Source organism: Erpetoichthys calabaricus, chromosome 5, assembly GCF_900747795.2.
Source record: "Erpetoichthys calabaricus chromosome 5, fErpCal1.3, whole genome shotgun sequence".
Lineage (NCBI taxonomy): Eukaryota > Metazoa > Chordata > Cladistia > Polypteriformes > Polypteridae > Erpetoichthys > Erpetoichthys calabaricus.
The window spans coordinates 242,258,695-242,275,356 of NC_041398.2; the positions used below are offsets into that span (position 1 = coordinate 242,258,695).

Genomic DNA, 16,662 nt, shown 5'->3' on the forward strand with positions numbered 1-16,662 from the left:
AGAATTGGACTATGAGTAAAAAGTGCCTTGAGGATGCCCCCTAGTGGCTACAGAGTTGGATTATGAGTGTAAAGTGCCTTTAGGCTGCCCCCTAGTGGCTACAGAATTGAACTATGCATGTAAAGTGCCTTGAAGCTGCCCCCTAGTAGCTACAGTTTTTTTGGATTGTGAGTGTAAAGTTTCTTGAGACTGCCACCTAGTGGCTACAGAGTTGGACTATGAGTGTAAAGTGCCTTGAGGATGCCCCCTAGTGGATACAGAATTGAACTATAGTATAAAGTGCCTTGAAGATACCCCTTAGTGTCTACTGTGTTGGACTATGAGTGTAAAATGCCCTGAAGCTGCCCCCTAGTGGCTACAAAGTTGGACTGTGAGTATAAAGTGCTTTGAGGATGCCCCCTAGTGGCTACAGAGTTGGACTATGCATGTAAAGTGCCTTGACATGCCCCCTAGTGGCTACAGAGTTGGATTATGAGTGTAAATTGCCTTTAGGCTGCCCCCTAGTGGCTACAAACTTGGATTGTGAGTATAAAGTGCCTTGACGCTTCCCCTAGTGGCTACAGAGTTGGACTATGCATGTAAAGTGCCTTGAGGATCCCCCCTAGTGGCTACAGAGTTGTACTATGCGTGTAAAGTGCCTTGAAACTGCCCCCTAGTGGCTACAGAGTTGTACTATGCGTGTAAAGTGCCTTGAAACTGCCCCCTAGTGGCTACAGAGTTGGACTATGCATGTAAAGTGCCTTGATGCTTCCCCTAGTGGCTACAGAGTTGTACTATGCGTGTAAAGTGCCTTGAAACTGCCCCCTAGTGGCTACAGAGTTGGACTGTGAGTATAAAGTGCCTTGAGGATGCCCCCTAATGGCTACAGCGTTGTACTATGCGTGTAAAGTGCCTTGCAGCTGCCCCCTAGTAGCTACAGTTTTTTAGATTGTGAGTGTAAAGTGCCTTGAGGATGCCCCCTAGTGGATACAGAATTGAACTATAGTATAAAGTGCCTTGAAGATGCCCCTTAGTGGCTACTGTGTTGGGACTATGAGTGTAAAATGCCCTGAGGCTGCACCTTAGTGGCTACATAGTTGGATTATGAGTGTAAAGTGCCTTCAGGATGCCCCCTAGTGGCTACAGAGTTGGACAATGAGTGTAAAGTGCCTTGAGGTTGCCCCCTAGTGGCTACACTGTGGTACTAGTGGCTCTACGTAGGTCCTTTGTGAAACCTTGAGTGTTGCAATACAATGAAATTTGATTGAAGACCCTGGGGAATTCTGAGCTTGAAATGTTAAGTGCAGCAATACCATAACATTAAAACGAAGAGCAGAGGTGGGTCCCGCATGATGCTCCAAACACCACACATATAGCGCCTTCAGGCATCACGGTGCGCTGGTATGTTATACAAAAGTGCCAGTACTCTAAGGTGGTCTCCTGTTAAAATTTCAGCTCCACGCTACAATAGAATTTGATTGAAGACCCAGGGGTAGGTGCAGTGAATGAATGGGTGTGGGAGGGGAGGGGCATAACCTTCAAGCGCTGCCATACCATAACATTTGATCAAAGAACAGTGGTGGGTCCCCCGTGAAGCTTCAAGCACTGTGGGTATAGCGCCTTCAAACATCACAATTTGCTGGTATGTTACACAATGGTGCCTGTACTCTATGTAGGTCCCTCGTGAAGGGTCAAGCACAATGACAAAATAAAATTTGATTGAAGAGTGGGAAGGGGTCCCCCATGAAGCTTTGAGTGTCACAGTACTCTGGTCTACTAAGAAAAGGTGCCAGTACTCTTGGATGTAAATCAGAAGAAGTGCTGGTACTGCGTACTGGTGAATTGTGACCCACTTGAAGCACTAAACATTGCTCTCATAATACCAAGGGGGACCCTCCTCACTCTTCGATTTCATAGAGTTATGCCTCTGCGTTCAAAACTCCCTGGGGGACCCAACCTCTCATGCTGTTTATATTGTGCATTATGGTCATAAGGTGAAATGAGCTCTTTGGTGGGCGGGTCTCTGATGCAAATTAGGCAGCTTTTGAGTATTCATTGGACAGGGAATTTTTTTGCAAGAGCGGGCAACACTGCCCACCTAGTATTTCAGACACTCCCCTCACCGTTTCGGTTGGGAGCCAGGGCTTTGGGTTGGTAGGGGCATATATACCAGGTGGCATCAGCCCAGGATTGGGCAACCTCAGCAGACTTCACCCATGCACATTAATTTAGCAAAACCAATTAACCTAAAATACATGTCCATTGAGGTGAACGTGAAAAAAAACTCAAAAAAACGGACACGGAATTCCAACCCGGGGACGCAGCGCTTACTGCGCCGCCATGTGGCTATTACAGTTATTACTGCTATTATACTGAACTGCTATGCGCTTATTATTTATAAAATTTGCTTCTATTGTTACGCCGCCTTACACCTTTAAAAGTTGGCTATTCGCTTCATCAAGAATGTGACGGGACGGCCCACTGCCACTTTTCGTAATGCCAACAAGCCGAGCTTCTTTCACGGCTTCACGGTGTGCCAAGTTGCAGCTGCAGGAAGACATAACAAGACAAGAGCTGGTAAGAAAAGTTACGCAAGGTGCTTACAGACCCGTTCGCCATTCGACTTCTTCGCGGCGGTTGAAAAAAGTACACGTCCGCTGCGGCGCCGAGTGCAGCTCGTGAGGGGCCCGCAAGCTGCCGAGGCGGAGTTCTTTCCGTATGTGTGTGTAACACGCCAGGTTCCCGCGAGCCTCAGGTGAGTCTTCGTTGCCTGGCTGCCTGCTCGGTGCCGAATTTTCTAGGGCACTTTCTGCACGCACGGTATACGAGGGCGGCCAGACGCGCACACACACACACAAGATACACACGGAGACACAGTGAGTGACGTCGCCCGCTTGCCCAGTGCGCTGCCAGCTTGCGTGTGGCTGTGCGCGCGCTCGTGCGCCCCCGTGTCTGTGTGTCCTCGGCTAGCGCGCGTCGTGCGTGTGCGTGTATGTGTGCGCGCGCGTGTGAGTCTGTGTGTCTATTAGCGGCCGGCCGGAAAAGGCTGAAAATCACAAATCCCAAGTGAAGCGAACAGGCGCGTGCGCTCTTTTCCTTTCTCATCCTTCATTTTTTTTTTCTTTTACGAAGGGAGACACATCGGTCGGCTGCAGCTTCTACTGTGTGTTACGTTTTTATATTTTATTGTTTTTATTTTTTTTTTATAATTATAATTTTACTTGCTGCAGATCCCCCAGGATGTTCAGCCTTGCCGGGCAGCGCTCAACTTGAGAGCTGTCACGAGAGAAAGTAGAGTGGATGCGCCGCCTGCGAACACGCCGGACACACAGTCATAGTCTCGGGAGACTCTGCGCCATAAAACTGACCTGGCACCTTTTTTTTTTTTAATTTATTTTTAATTAGCGGCAACACCACCTACTGACTGAGTTGGATGTCGTAATAAGGTAAGGATGAGATAACAACTGCTGTGTGTGGCGCCGAGCGGCGCTCCAACCCGCCTCGGTGATGAACCAAAAGAATAGTTGGGCTGATAACAACAATAAATAATAAATAGTAATGGCAAGGATGTACATGATCATGTGCGACACGATAAGGAAGCGTTGGCCGATACGGAGGGCGAACCAGTACCTCCAAAGCCGAGGCCTGATATTTGGTGTTGATGAACCGCTTATGTAACCGATAGTGCAGTAGAACAAGTTGTGTTGCTGCCTGGCACGAAGTGCATTGGCAGAAGTGCCCGCTGCAGACTCGCCGATAGACCGCGCGTCCATTGGCAATGCACGTTTGCACACCGGGGATCAAGAAAACGGCGCACTTGGAAGTTGTTTGTTTCGAGTTGCTTGGCTTGAACGGAGAGACGAACCTTATGTAACCTGCGATCCGCCAGCAATTGCACTGCTAACTTTGTGATAAAGTCGCGAAAGGCGTCGTAGACAACACGGCTCGACTAGTTCGCTTATTTGGGTGCCATCAGTGCGGAGGTTGCAGGTGCTTCAAGCCAGTTATTAGGGGTAGGTTTCCGAAACGGGTTATTAATAATCTACTGGCAACATGCAGGACGATTATTCGGACGAATAGGTGCGAAGTTTCGGCTCACGTGCCGGTGTAGGTGAATTGACATTGTTAAATTAGTCCCCGGTGTGCGTGTGTTTGTGTTCACTCTGCCTTGGCGGTTTATTTCTGCCTCGCATCCGATGCTTGCTAGAGTTGGCTCCAGCTTCCTTGCGACCCTGCTCAGAGTACGCGGGTGTTAAAATAGAAGGTTAGATGGCCCTTTTTTGCGGAGTTTCCAGCTGCTGCGCATGAGCTTTGTGAGTTTTCGAAACAGGCATTAATTAAGTCTTCTCGCAGAGTCGCGTAGTGGTTATGGCTTTACGTCCTGATGTTGTTGGTTCAAACGCCGGTACAGACGGTGTGACATTGAGCTATAGTCACTTCACCTGCTTGTACTCCAATTGCAAAAAACAAAAGAAATGACACCAATTGTATATCTCAGGTGTTGCAAGTCGGTTAAAGGCGTCAGGAAATTCATAATTGTAATTTTCTAGTGTGTGTCTCGTAAAGTATTAGCGTCCCGGCCGATCTTGCGGTGAGTCATGAGAAAGTCACTTAATCTGAAAAATTAAAAGAAATGTCACCAATTGTATATGTTAAATGTTGCAATTCGCTTTGGATAAAAAGAAATGTCGCCAATAGTATTACCTCAAATGTTGCAAGTCGGTTAAAGGCGTCAGGAAATTCATAATTGTAACTTTATAGTGTGTGTCTCGTAAAGTATTAGCGTCCCGGCCGATCTTGCGGTGAGTCATGAGAAAGTCACTTAATCTGACAAAATTAAAAGAAATGTCACCAATTGTATATGTTGAATGTTGCAATTCGCTTTGGATAACGGCGTGAGACAAATAATAATTTAATAATAATAACTTTCCAGTGTGTGTCATTGTTAAGCATTTGCGTCCCATCCAGGGATGGCTACTGACAGCCATGACTAAGTCACTTCACCTGCTTGTGCTCCAATTGGCAAAACAAAAGAAATGTTACGAATTGCATCTTAAATATTGTAGGATGACTTCGATAAAACCGTCAGCCAAGTAATAATAATAAATAATAACTTTTCAAGAGTGTGTGAACTATTGTATTGTGTGAAGTATTGGCGTCCCGGCCAGGGATGACTACTGCTGAAATAAGCTCGGGATCCGCGCGAGACCGCCACCGTGGAAATGTGGCCTTAAACATTGGGATTGACCTTGAAGGTTGGCACCTGCGTGCTTCCTGTTAACCCCTTATTGAAAAAGACATTTCGGGAAATGCACAAATGGCTGTGAATTTATCAGAGTGAAAGCTGCTTGTGAATTTTAGTCAATGCGACGGACTGGCGTTCCTTCCAGGGTTGTTTTCTGCTTTAATGCCCGCCGCACGTAACAAAAATGTGTTCAGAAACTGAATGTACTTGTGTGAATATCCATTCTGTGCAATTTTATATCAGTCCAGACAAAGGCTTTGGACTTCAAACCTTGAGGTTGTGGGTTCAAACGCCGCTACTGACACTGTGTGACCCTCAGCAAGTCACTTCACCTGCATGAGCTACAATTGGAAAAATTAAAGAAATGTTATTAGTTGCCTTGGATTAAAGCGTCAGCCAAATAATAATAATAATAACAAATAAGAATACGTTTCGAGATTGTGTACTCATGTAAAGTATTGGCGATCCGGTCGGGGATGGTTACTGCTGAGAGAAGCTCGGGCTTCGCGCGATCACCACGGTGGAAATGTGACCATAAACACTGGGACTGATTTTGAAGGTTAAGTTGTGGAACCTGCTTGCTTCCTGTTAACCCATAACTGGGAAAAGAAATTCCAGGAAATGCACAGATGGCCGTGAATTTATGAACGTGAGAGCTGCTTGTGAATGTTAATGCGACGCGATGTACTGGCGTCCCGTCCAGGGTTGTTTTCTGCTTTAACACCCATGTGTTCAGAAACTGAATATTTGTGTTGCTACCCATTTGTGTGTAATTTGTAATGTAAGTCCACACAAAGCAGGAAGGGTGGGTGGTGTAGTGAGTAAGGCTTGAACTTAAGGTGACCCTGAGTTAGTCACTTCACCTGCCTGGGCACCAATTGGAAAAAAACCAAAAGAAGCGTCATCCGTTGTGTTTTAAATATTGGAAGCTGCTTTGAATAGAAGTGTCAGCCAAGTAATAATAGTAATGATAATAATAAAAAAATAATAATTTTCGAGATCGTGCAAGCTGTGATCCCGGACAAAGATGGTTACTACTGGGATAGGCTCGCGCGACCTCCGCAGTGACTATAAATGTTCGGCTTGACCTCGAATGGCGAGTCTTGGCCCCCTGCTTGCTTCCAGTTAACCCGTTTTCTGAGAAAAGAATAATCGGAAAATGAACAGATGGCTGTCAGTTTATTAACATGAGAGCTGCTTGTGAATGTTAATGCAACGCGATGGACTGGCGTCCCGTCCGGGGTTGTTTTGTGCTCCGATGCGGGCTGCTAGTAAAACGAATGTAACTAACGTTCTGCGCAAGTCCAGAGGGATTGTGGCGTAGTGGTTAAGACTTTCAGCTGTGAACCGAGACCGTGGGTTCAAATGCCGCTGCTGAGACGGTGGGACCCTGAGTAGGTTGCTTCACCTGCCTCTGCGCCAATTGTTATCTGAAATATTGTAAGTCGCTTTGGATTTCGGCGTCCGGCAATTAATAATTGTAACTTTCGACTGTGTGTCCTCTGAAGTGTTGGCGTCCCGGCCAGGCATGGCTACTGATTCAGTGTGACCACACGGAAAAACTAAACAAATGTATCCAGTTGTATCTTAAATGTTGTAAGTTGACTTGGATAAACGCGTCAATCAAGTAACAATAATACAAAATAATAATAACGAGAGTGTGTACTCAGTTGAAGTATTGACGTCCCGGCCAGAGATTGTTGCTGAGGTAAACTCGGGCTCCTCGCGACCTGCACAACGAAAAATGGCGACAAATATTAGGATTGGTCTTGATGGGTGAAGTTTGGCACCTGCTTGTTTCCTGTTAGCCCATTACTGGAAAAAGAAGCTTCGGGAAATACACACATCAACGTGAGAGCTGCTTGTGAATGTTAATACGATAAGATGGACTGGCGTCCCGTCCAGAGTGGTTTTCCGCTTTAACTCGCGCTGCTCCTAACACAAAAAGCGGAATTTATTTGCGTGAATATCCATTCTGTGTCATTTTGCTGACCGGGAGGTGTAGTGGTTAAGGTTGTGTGTGTTCAAACGCCGCGAGTGGAACTGTGTGACCCACAAGAAGTCACTTCACCTGCACCCACCTGTACTCCAATTGTTACAATTTGTGACATTTTGGTTATTTTATCTGAACTGTTCCCTTAGTCCCCATGGATAAATAAAAGCGACACGCAAAATAGTAAATGTTTTGTGAATCTTTCAGCATTCAGACCCCCCAGTGGGATTATTCATCCGAATATGCGCCAAATTTGCGCGTTCGGCTCACGTGCCGGTCTGGTGGGTGTGTTCACCTTGTCCGCCCCGTCCAGAGCATGCGCCGATACTTCCTGGTGTGGACTCCGGCTTCCCAACTACCCTGCTGAGTTATAAGCGGGTTTGAAAACGGACTGACTTGCTTTAGAGCAGCAGGCTGGGCTGCCATCGCACAGCACCAGGGTGCCTCCTGTGCGAAGTCTGCAGGTGAGTTTAGGAGTTTGTGAAGTCGCTCAAAATGTCTTCTCACGGCATTCACACCTCGGTGGGATCATTTGGCCGAATTTGATGTCTGCGTATGGTCTTCGAGGTTAATTCGCTAAACTTAGCCTATTGTGTGTGTTTGTGTGTGTCAACCTTTCCAGGGCATGCGTGTTCCTGCCATGCGCCCGATGCCAGCTGAGTGATGTTCCATCTATCTCGCGATCTTGCTCAGCATAAACGGGTTTGAACAACTGATGCATGGATGGAAAAATATACGGCTTGCTCGATTTGCATTTGATTTAATTTACAATTTTGTGTCCTGGTACCCGCTTGCAAACATGAACATTTCAAATGTCGGTAAATATATCGAGCATTATTAGGGTGGCTAGTGAAGATAAGGCGATGGACCCGTCCAGTTAGCGCCCGCTGCGTGACACAGAAGGCCCCGAAACCGCTTGGATGTTTAAATGATCAATTTCATTTTATGGATGTTCAGACGAGGCAAATTAAAACATAAATGAATATAAAAATACTAACGTCACGACGGATTTGCGCAAGCTGCGTAACTTGGTGAACTGGCGTCCCGTCCAGAGTTGTTTTCTGCTTTTATCGCTCGCTTCTCGTAACAAAGAAGGCCCCGAAACCGAATTGATGCTTAAATGATCGGTTTAATTTTAGAGATGCCCAGATGAGGCAAATTAATTAATACATAAATGAATATAAAAATACTAAGGTCACGACTGATTTGCGCAGGCTGCGCAAGGTGGTGGGCTGTTGTCCCATCCAGAGTTGTTTTTCTGCTTTATCGGCTCAATTTATTTCTGTGACAATTTCTAGGCAAATTTTTAGACGTCCAGGGTTGATGATAAATGTGAATTAAAGCACTATATGCGCCTATAATTCATTATTATGCACTTATTATGTGTTGTTCGGTTTACGAATTGATTTCCCGTAGAGAATTACGGAGCGCCCACGGCTTTAATTGACTTCACAGCCGCTCACACCGTAAAGCTTTGGACTTCATGCCCTGAGCAGGGCCATCGCCAACATAAAGGCAAATTAGGCAATCGGCAAGGGTGCAGATCATAAGTGGGGGAGGGCCTTGGGGGGACCCAGCCTTTAGGTTAACAACCGAACAGTCAGTTGGCACACAGAAATAAGCTTGGCCTAAGGCACAAAATAATACCTGGCACCGGCACTGGCGCCCTGAGCTGGCACATTCAAATCCCACTGCTGACACCATGTGACCCTGAGCGAGTCACTTCACCTGCCCAGTGCTCTAAATGGAAAAACCAACGAAATGGAACCAATTGTGTCAAAAATGTTGGAGAAAAGCGCCGGACAGTTAGTAACTGAAACTTTTGAGTGTGTGACTCCGAGCCAGTTACTTCACCTGCCCCATGCTCCATTTGGGAGTACAAAAGAAATGTCACCCGTTGCATCTTAAGTGTTGTACGTCACTTTGGAGAACAGCATCAGACAGTTAATAATCGTAATTTCACGACCGCGTGTTCCGTGAAGTATCTCTGTGACCCCCGAGTAGGTCACTTGACCTGCTTGTGCTCCAACTGGAGAAACTAAAGAAATGTCACCAGATGTACCTGAAATATTTTAGTTAAAACGTCAGCCAAGTAATAATAACTTTGTGTAAACTGTGATGGAGCAGCGTCCCCCCACCAGGGATGGCTACTACTGGGGTGAACTCCTGTTCTGCACGACCGCCACAGTGGATAGGCGGCCCATAAACATTGGGATTGCCCTTGAAGGTTGAGTTTAGACACCTGCTAGTCTCCTTTTGACCCGAAACGCCGTGAAATGCCCACGTGTTGTGAATATCTTAACGTTAGAACTGTGTCATGCGACGTGGTGGTCTGGCATCCCGATGTCTAGGGTTGTTTTATGCTTTGCTCGTAAGAAAGAGAATGTGGAGAAACTGAAGTTATTTGTGCAGAGAGACATTGTGTGCAATTTTCTAAAAGCCCCTGCAGACACAGTCTGGCGTCCCAGTTAAGGCTTCGCACTTCTGGCCCTGAGGGTGTGGGATTAAATCCCACTGCTGACACCACCGTGTGACCCTGAGCAAGTCACCTCACCTGCCCCGTGGCTCCAATTGGAAAAACCGAAACAATGGAATCATTAAATGTTGTACGTCACTTTGGGGGAAAAAGCACCAGACAGTTAGTAGTTGACATTTGTGACTGTGTGACCTCGAGCGAGTCACTTCACCTGCCCCGTGCTTGAAATGGAAAAACAAAAGCAATGGAAACAATTGTGTCATAAATGTTGGAGAAAAGCGCCAGACAGTAACTGAAACTTTTGAATGTGTGACCCCGAGCAGGTCACCTCACCTGCCCTGTACTCCAATTGGGAAAACAAAAGAAATGTCACCCGTTGCATCTTAAGTGTTGTATGTCACTTTGGAGAAAAGCATCAGACAGTTAATAATCATAATTTCACGACCGTGTGTCCTGTGAAGTATCTGTGTGACCCGCAGTAGGTCACTTGACCTGCCTGTGAGAAACAAAAGAAATGTCACTAATTTGTATCTCACGTTTTGTAAGTCACTTTGGATAAAAGCGTCAATTAATAATTGAAACGTTTGACTGTGTGACCCTGAGCAAGTCACTTTACCTGCTCCATGCTTCACTTAGAAAAAAAAAAAAAAAACAAAAGCAATGTTACCAATTTGTATCTCGTGTTTTGTAAGTCACTTTGGATAAAAGCGTCAGATGATTAATAATTGAAACCTTCGACCTTTTGACCCCAAGCAAGTCTCTTCACCTGTTGCATTGCACCCATTGGAAAAACAAAAGCAATGTCACCAATTTGTATCTCGTGTTTTGTAAGTCACTTTGGATAAAAGTATCAAGATGATTAATAATTGAAACTTTCAACTGTGTGACCCCAAGCAAGTCACTTCACCTGCTTGTACTTCAATAAGACAAAACCAAAGCAGTGCCTTCAATTTGTATTTCAGATGTTGTAAGTCACTTTGGATAAAAGCGTTAGATCATTAATAACTGAAGCTTTGAACTGTATGTCATGGGAAGTATTGGCGTCCCAGCCAAGGAATGACCAGTGACACTGTGTGACCCTAAGCAAGTCATCGTCACCTGCCTGTACTCCAATTGGAAAAACTAAAGCAACGTCCCCAATTTTTATCTCTTGTTTTGTAAGTCACTTTGGATAAAATCGTCAAGATAATTAATTATTTAAAGTTTTGACAGTGTGGCCCTGAGCAAGTCATTTGACCTGCCTGTGCTCCAACTGGAAAACTGAAAGGAATGTCACCAATTTGTATCTCAGATGTTGTAAGTCACTTTGGATAGAAGCGTCAGACAATCAATAATTGAAACTTTCAACTCTGTGACAGTATTTGTATCCCAGCTAGTGATGGCCAGTGACACTGTGTGACCCTGAGTGGGTCACTTCACGTGCCTGTTCTCCAATTGGAAAAACAAAAGAAAGTCACTAATTTGTATCTTATATTTTGTAAGGGGCGGCACGGTGGCGCAGTGGGCTGCCTCGCAGTTGGGAGACCTGGGGACCTGTGGTTCGCTTCCCGGGTCCTCCCTGTGTGGAGTTTGCATGTTCTCCCCGTGTCTGCGTGGGTTTCCTCACACAGTCCAAAGACATGCAGGTTAGGTGGATTGGCGATTCTAAATTGGCCCTAGTGTGTGCTTGGTGTGTGAGTGTGTTTGTGTGTGTCCTGCGGTGGGTTGGCACCCTGCCTGGGATTGGTTCCTGCCTTGTGCCCTGTGTTGGCTGGGATTGGCTCCAGCAGACCCCCGTGACCCTGTGTTCGGATTCAGCGGGTTGGAAAATGGATGGATGTTTTGTAAGTCACTTTGGATAGAAGCGTCAGACAATTAATAATTGTAACTTTCGATTGTGTGACTTGGGAAGTATTGGCATCCCAGCCAGTGACACTGTGTGACTCCGAGTAGGTCACTTCACCTGCCTGTTCTCCAAATGGAAAAACAAAAGAATGTCACTAATTTGTATCTCACGTTTTGTAAGTCACTTTGGATAAGTGTCAGACAATTAATAATTGAAACTTTCAACTGTGTGACCCTGAGCAAGTCACTTCACCCTTCACACGCTCCAATTGGAAAAACAAAAGCAGTGCCTCCAATTTGTATCTCAAATTTGTAAGTCACTTTGGATAAAAGCGTAAGATGATTAATAATTGAAACCTTCGACCTTTTGACCCTGAGCAAGTCTCTTCACCTGTTGCATTGCACCCATTGGAAAAACAAAAGCAATGTCACCAATTTGTGTCTCAAATTTAGTAAGTCACTTTGGATAGACGCATCAGACAATTAATAATTGAAACTTTCGACTGTGTGATTTGGGAAGTATTGGTGTCCCAGCCAGGGATGGTCAGTGACACTGTGTGACCCCGAGTAGGTCACTTCACCTGCCTGTTCTCCAATTGGAAAAAACAACAGAATGTCACTAATTTGTATCTCAAATTTGTAAGTCACTTTGGATAAAAGCATCAGACAATGAATAATTGTAACTTTCGACTGTGTGACTTGGGAAGTATTGATGTCCCAGCCAGGGATGGTCAGTGACACTGTGTGACCCCGAGTAGGTCACTTCACCTGCCTGTTCTCCAATTGGAAAAACAACAGAATGTCACTAATTTGTATCTCAAATTTGTAAGTCACTTTGGATAAAAGCATCAGACAATGAATAATTGTAACTTTCGACTGTGTGACTTGGGAAGTATTGGCATCCCAGCCAGTGACACTGTGTCACTTCACCTGCCTGTTCTCCAATTGGAAAAACAAAAGGATGTCACTAATTTGTATCTCGTGTTTTGTAAGTCACTTTGGATAAAAGCATCAGACAATCAATTATTGAAACTATCGACTGTGTGACTTGGGAAGTATTGGTGTGCCAGCCAGGGATGGCCAGTGACACTGTGTGACCCCGAGTAGGTCACGTCACCTGTCTGTACTCCAACTGGAGAAAGTAAAGGAAGGTCACCAGTTGTATTTTACTTTGGATGACAGTGCCAGCTAAGTAAGAACAATAAATTCCAATAACTTTTAATAGCACATACTCTGTGAAGGAGGGGTGTCCCGGCCAGGGATGGTTATTATTGCAAGGGAAATGGTGGGCTCTGCATGACCTCCCCAGGTGTAAAGTGGCCATAAAGATTGCCACTGATCTTGATGGTCGAGTTTGGCCACCTGCTTGCTTTCTGTTAGCCCATGACTGAAAAAAGAAATGTCGGGGAAAAACACAAATGGCGTTGAATGTCTTCACGTGAGGGCCGCTTGTGAATGTTGTGCAACGTGGAGAACGGGCGTCCCGTCCAGCGTAGTTTTTTTTTTTTTTTTTTAACGCCCGTTACTTGTACCCAAGTGGGTTCAGAAACTGAACGTATTTGTGCGGATATACATTTGATACAAGATGCCCAGGCAGACAAAGTAGACAGGGTGGCGAAGTGGTTAAGGCTTTGGACTTTTCAAATCCCACTGCTGACTCTTGTGTGACCCTGAACGAGTCACGTCACCTGCCTGTGCTCCAGTCGACAAAACACAAAGTAATGTCACGAACTGCATCTCGGATCTTGTAAGCTGTCTTGAATAAAAGCGTCTGCCGAGTTAAAACGACAAATGATAATGGGTACCGTTTGGGACTACATATGAAGGGGGGACGTCCCGGCCAGGGATGGTTATTAACTGCAGGGGAAATGGTGGGCTGTGCATGACCGCCACAGGTGTAAAGTGGCCATAAAGCTTGGCACTGATTTTGATGGTTGAGTTTTGCCACCTGCGTGCTTCCAGTTAGCCCATTACTGAAAAAAAAGAAATGTTGGGAAAAGCTGACATGGCGGCGAATGTCTTAACGTGAGAGCCGCTCGTGAATGTTGTGCAACGTGGAAGATGGACGTCCCGTCTGGGGATTTTTTTTTTTCTGTATTTGTGCCATTGCTCGGGACAAAGTGTGTTCACAAACTGAATTTATTTGTGCGATTATCCATTCTAAGCACTCTTGTCGATGTCCTTTAAGACAAAGTTGGCAGCGTGGCGTAGAGGTTAAGGCTTTGGGGGGTTCAAATCCCGCCGCATCCAGCGGTTGTTTTCTGCTGTACGCTCTCTGCTTGTGAGTTCAGAAACTGAAGTGTGAATATAAATGCTGTGCATTCTTCTTTTGTTTTAGAAGATAAAATATATGAAGTGATGGTATGGTGGCAGAGTTTCTGCCCTGCAACATGTCGACTGCGGTTCACGCACGTCTCGGCTTCTCCCAGAATGGAGTTTTCATGTTGTGCCCGTGTCCCTGTGTGGCACTGTGGTTTCCTTCTACACTCTGAAGACGTAGGTTTTGTGGTTGTTAAGATGCCACCAACCGAATTGTGCATCTGTATGTTAAGGTGGCGCCCTGCCCAGTGATTGTTCCTGCCTTGGTGCCCAGTGCTGGTTGGCATTGGCTGCACTGTGGCTCTGTTCAGGACAAATGTGGGTTTAGGAAATGGACGAATTTATGCAGCGGGAGATGCCAACTGCTGCTTGCTTTAAACTGGGAGGGAAATAAGACATGCCGGTTAGGTGGATCGGCGATTCTAAATTGGCCCTAGTGTGTGCTTGGTGTGTGGGTGTGTTTGTGTGTGTCCTGCGGTGGGTTGGCACCCTGCCCGGGATTGGTTCCTGCCTTGTGCCCTGTGTTGGCTGGGATTGGCTCCAGCAGACCCCTGTGACCCTGTGTTCGGATTCAGCGGGTTGGAAAATGGATGGATGGATTCTTTTGCAGGGTGAACTCGCAGTGGGCCGCCAGACCACCGTGAAAAGCCACAGGGACGCCATGCCAGCTCCATACAGGAGGGCACCCAAGCTGGCAGTAGAGCCACCATTCCAACTAAGACGACAGGAACGTTCGCATATAAGATGACACGTGCATTTTTTGTTTTTCCAATTTATAGAAAAAAAAAGAAGAAAAGTGCCACACTACGTACCAGACAGAATGATGCCAGTGTGTTAGATGATTTAGTAGCTTGTAGTTTTTGTTTTTTTGTAGGGCTGGCATCCCGCCCAGTGTTGGCTCCTGCTACTCAAAGCACCCCGAGGGTCTGGCCGGTGAAAAGCAGGTTCAGAAAAGAAAACCACACACAGTGTTGGATTGAATACACGATTGGGGCTTTAAAGGACCGCTTGTTTAAGGCGTTGTCCAGCCGTCCAAACCTGCTTTAATATCCTGAGCAGGATCACCGGGGATCTGCAGCCTAATCTGGCGAGCACAGGGCACAAGGCAGGAGCAACCCCTGGATGGCGTCTTGTGCTGTTTTTATTTCCATCCATCCTTCTATCCGCTCATCCATCCATTTTCAAAGCTACTTATCCAGAGTATACACTCCTAAACATACTGGCTCTTTAATGGTACTGTATGGATCTTTACTGGTTTGTGTGGTTCTGTGTTGAACCTTTGCTTGATGAAGCACCATCAAGTTCTGGGGTGAGTTCTTTGCATATGAAGTTGGTTCTTTGTGCTTTGAGGAACTTCCTAATGTGTGGAATAAAGGTGAAATCTTTCTTGTTTGGTAGGCTACCTAGGAGGACCCTCGCAGATTTAGAAAACCAGGACTTGGCCTGTTACTGTATGCAGAGAGAGTCCTTTTTAAAGTTGCATCTGTTACCGTCTGTTAATGCTTATTTACTGTAAGGAACCTGTTATGGATCGAAGTAAATAAAAGTTCTTTCTGGAACCTTCAGGTGGATGGGTCTTGTGTGAATGAAAAATGGCTCCCCTATGGCATCGCTCTGAAGAACAACTCTGGCACTTTTATTTTTAAGAGTGAAGGGTTGCAGGGAAACTGCAGCCTAATCTAGCGAGTACAGGCCACAAGGCAGAGGAACAAACAATTCCTGGAGAGTATCTCGCGCTCTTTTTCCATCCATTCTTCTATCCACTCATCCATCCATTATCGAAGCTACTTATCCAAATTATACACTCCTAAACATACTGGCTGTTTAATGGTACTGTATGGATCTTTACTGGTTTGTGTGGTTCTATGTGAACCTTTGCTTGATGAGGGCACCATCTCATTCTGGGGTGAGTTCTTTGCATATGAAGTTGGTTCTTTGTGTTTTGAGAAACTTCCTAATGTGTGGAATAAAGGTGAAATCTTTTGTTGTTTGGTGGGCTACTTAGCAGGACCCTCGCAGATTTAGAAAACCAGGACTTGGCCTGTTACTAAACGCAGAGAGTCTTTTTAAAGTCAGGAGCCACTGGCACAGATCTGTTAATGCTTATTTTACTGTAAGGAACCTGTTAACGGATCTAAATAAATAAAAGTTCTTTCTGGAACGTTCAAGTGGATGAGTCTTGTGTGAATGAAAAATGGCTCCCCTATGGCATCGCTCTGAAGAACAAAGAGTTAAGGGTCGCAGGGAAGCTGCAGCCTAATCTAGCGAGCACAGGCCACAAAGCAGGAACAATTCCTGGGCTCGTGTCTCACGCTATTTTTCCATCCATCCATTCATTTTCAAAGCCATTTATCCTGAGTAGGGTGTTGGGGAAGCTGCCGCCTAATCTAACAAGCATACGGCACAAGGCAGGAACAAACCCTGGGCCATTGTCTTGCGCTCTTTTTCCATCCATCCATTCATTTATTCATCCCATCTTTCTGCAAAGCCGCTTATCCTGAGGAGGTTCACCGGGAAGCTGCAGCCTCATCTAACCCTGCAAGCATAGGGCACAAGGCAGGAACAAACCCTGGGCCATTGTCTCGCGCCCTTTTTCCATCCATTTTCAACGCCGCTTACCCTGAGTTGGGTCGCGGTGAAGCTGGAGCCAATCCTCGCAAGCATAAGACGTAAGGCAGACACACAAACCCTGGCTAGCGTCCCACGCTCTCTCTTTCCTGTTGAGTTCACACACTTCATTACCGAATGGATCTTATTCTGCGCGTCAGCACTGGCCGTCTCATGTTCTTCAACTCTGCATGGGAACCGCCCTGTTATGCCCGCACT

At 45.9% G+C, this 16,662-nt stretch overlaps 1 protein-coding gene across 6 annotated transcripts in view; it reads left to right on the forward strand.

Annotated features, from left to right (window-relative positions):
* Positions 1-2,272: 2,272 nt before the first annotated feature.
* Positions 2,273-16,662, forward strand: part of nr3c2 (nuclear receptor subfamily 3, group C, member 2) — a 281,622-nt gene continuing 267,232 nt past the window's right edge. For 2 of the 6 annotated variants that reach the window (XM_051928119.1, XM_051928122.1), the window contains exon 1: positions 2,967-3,425. The gene's annotated coding sequence lies outside the window, so the exon portion shown is untranslated. The other 4 variants (XM_051928121.1, XM_051928120.1, XM_051928123.1 and 1 more) reach the window with 4 other exon arrangements.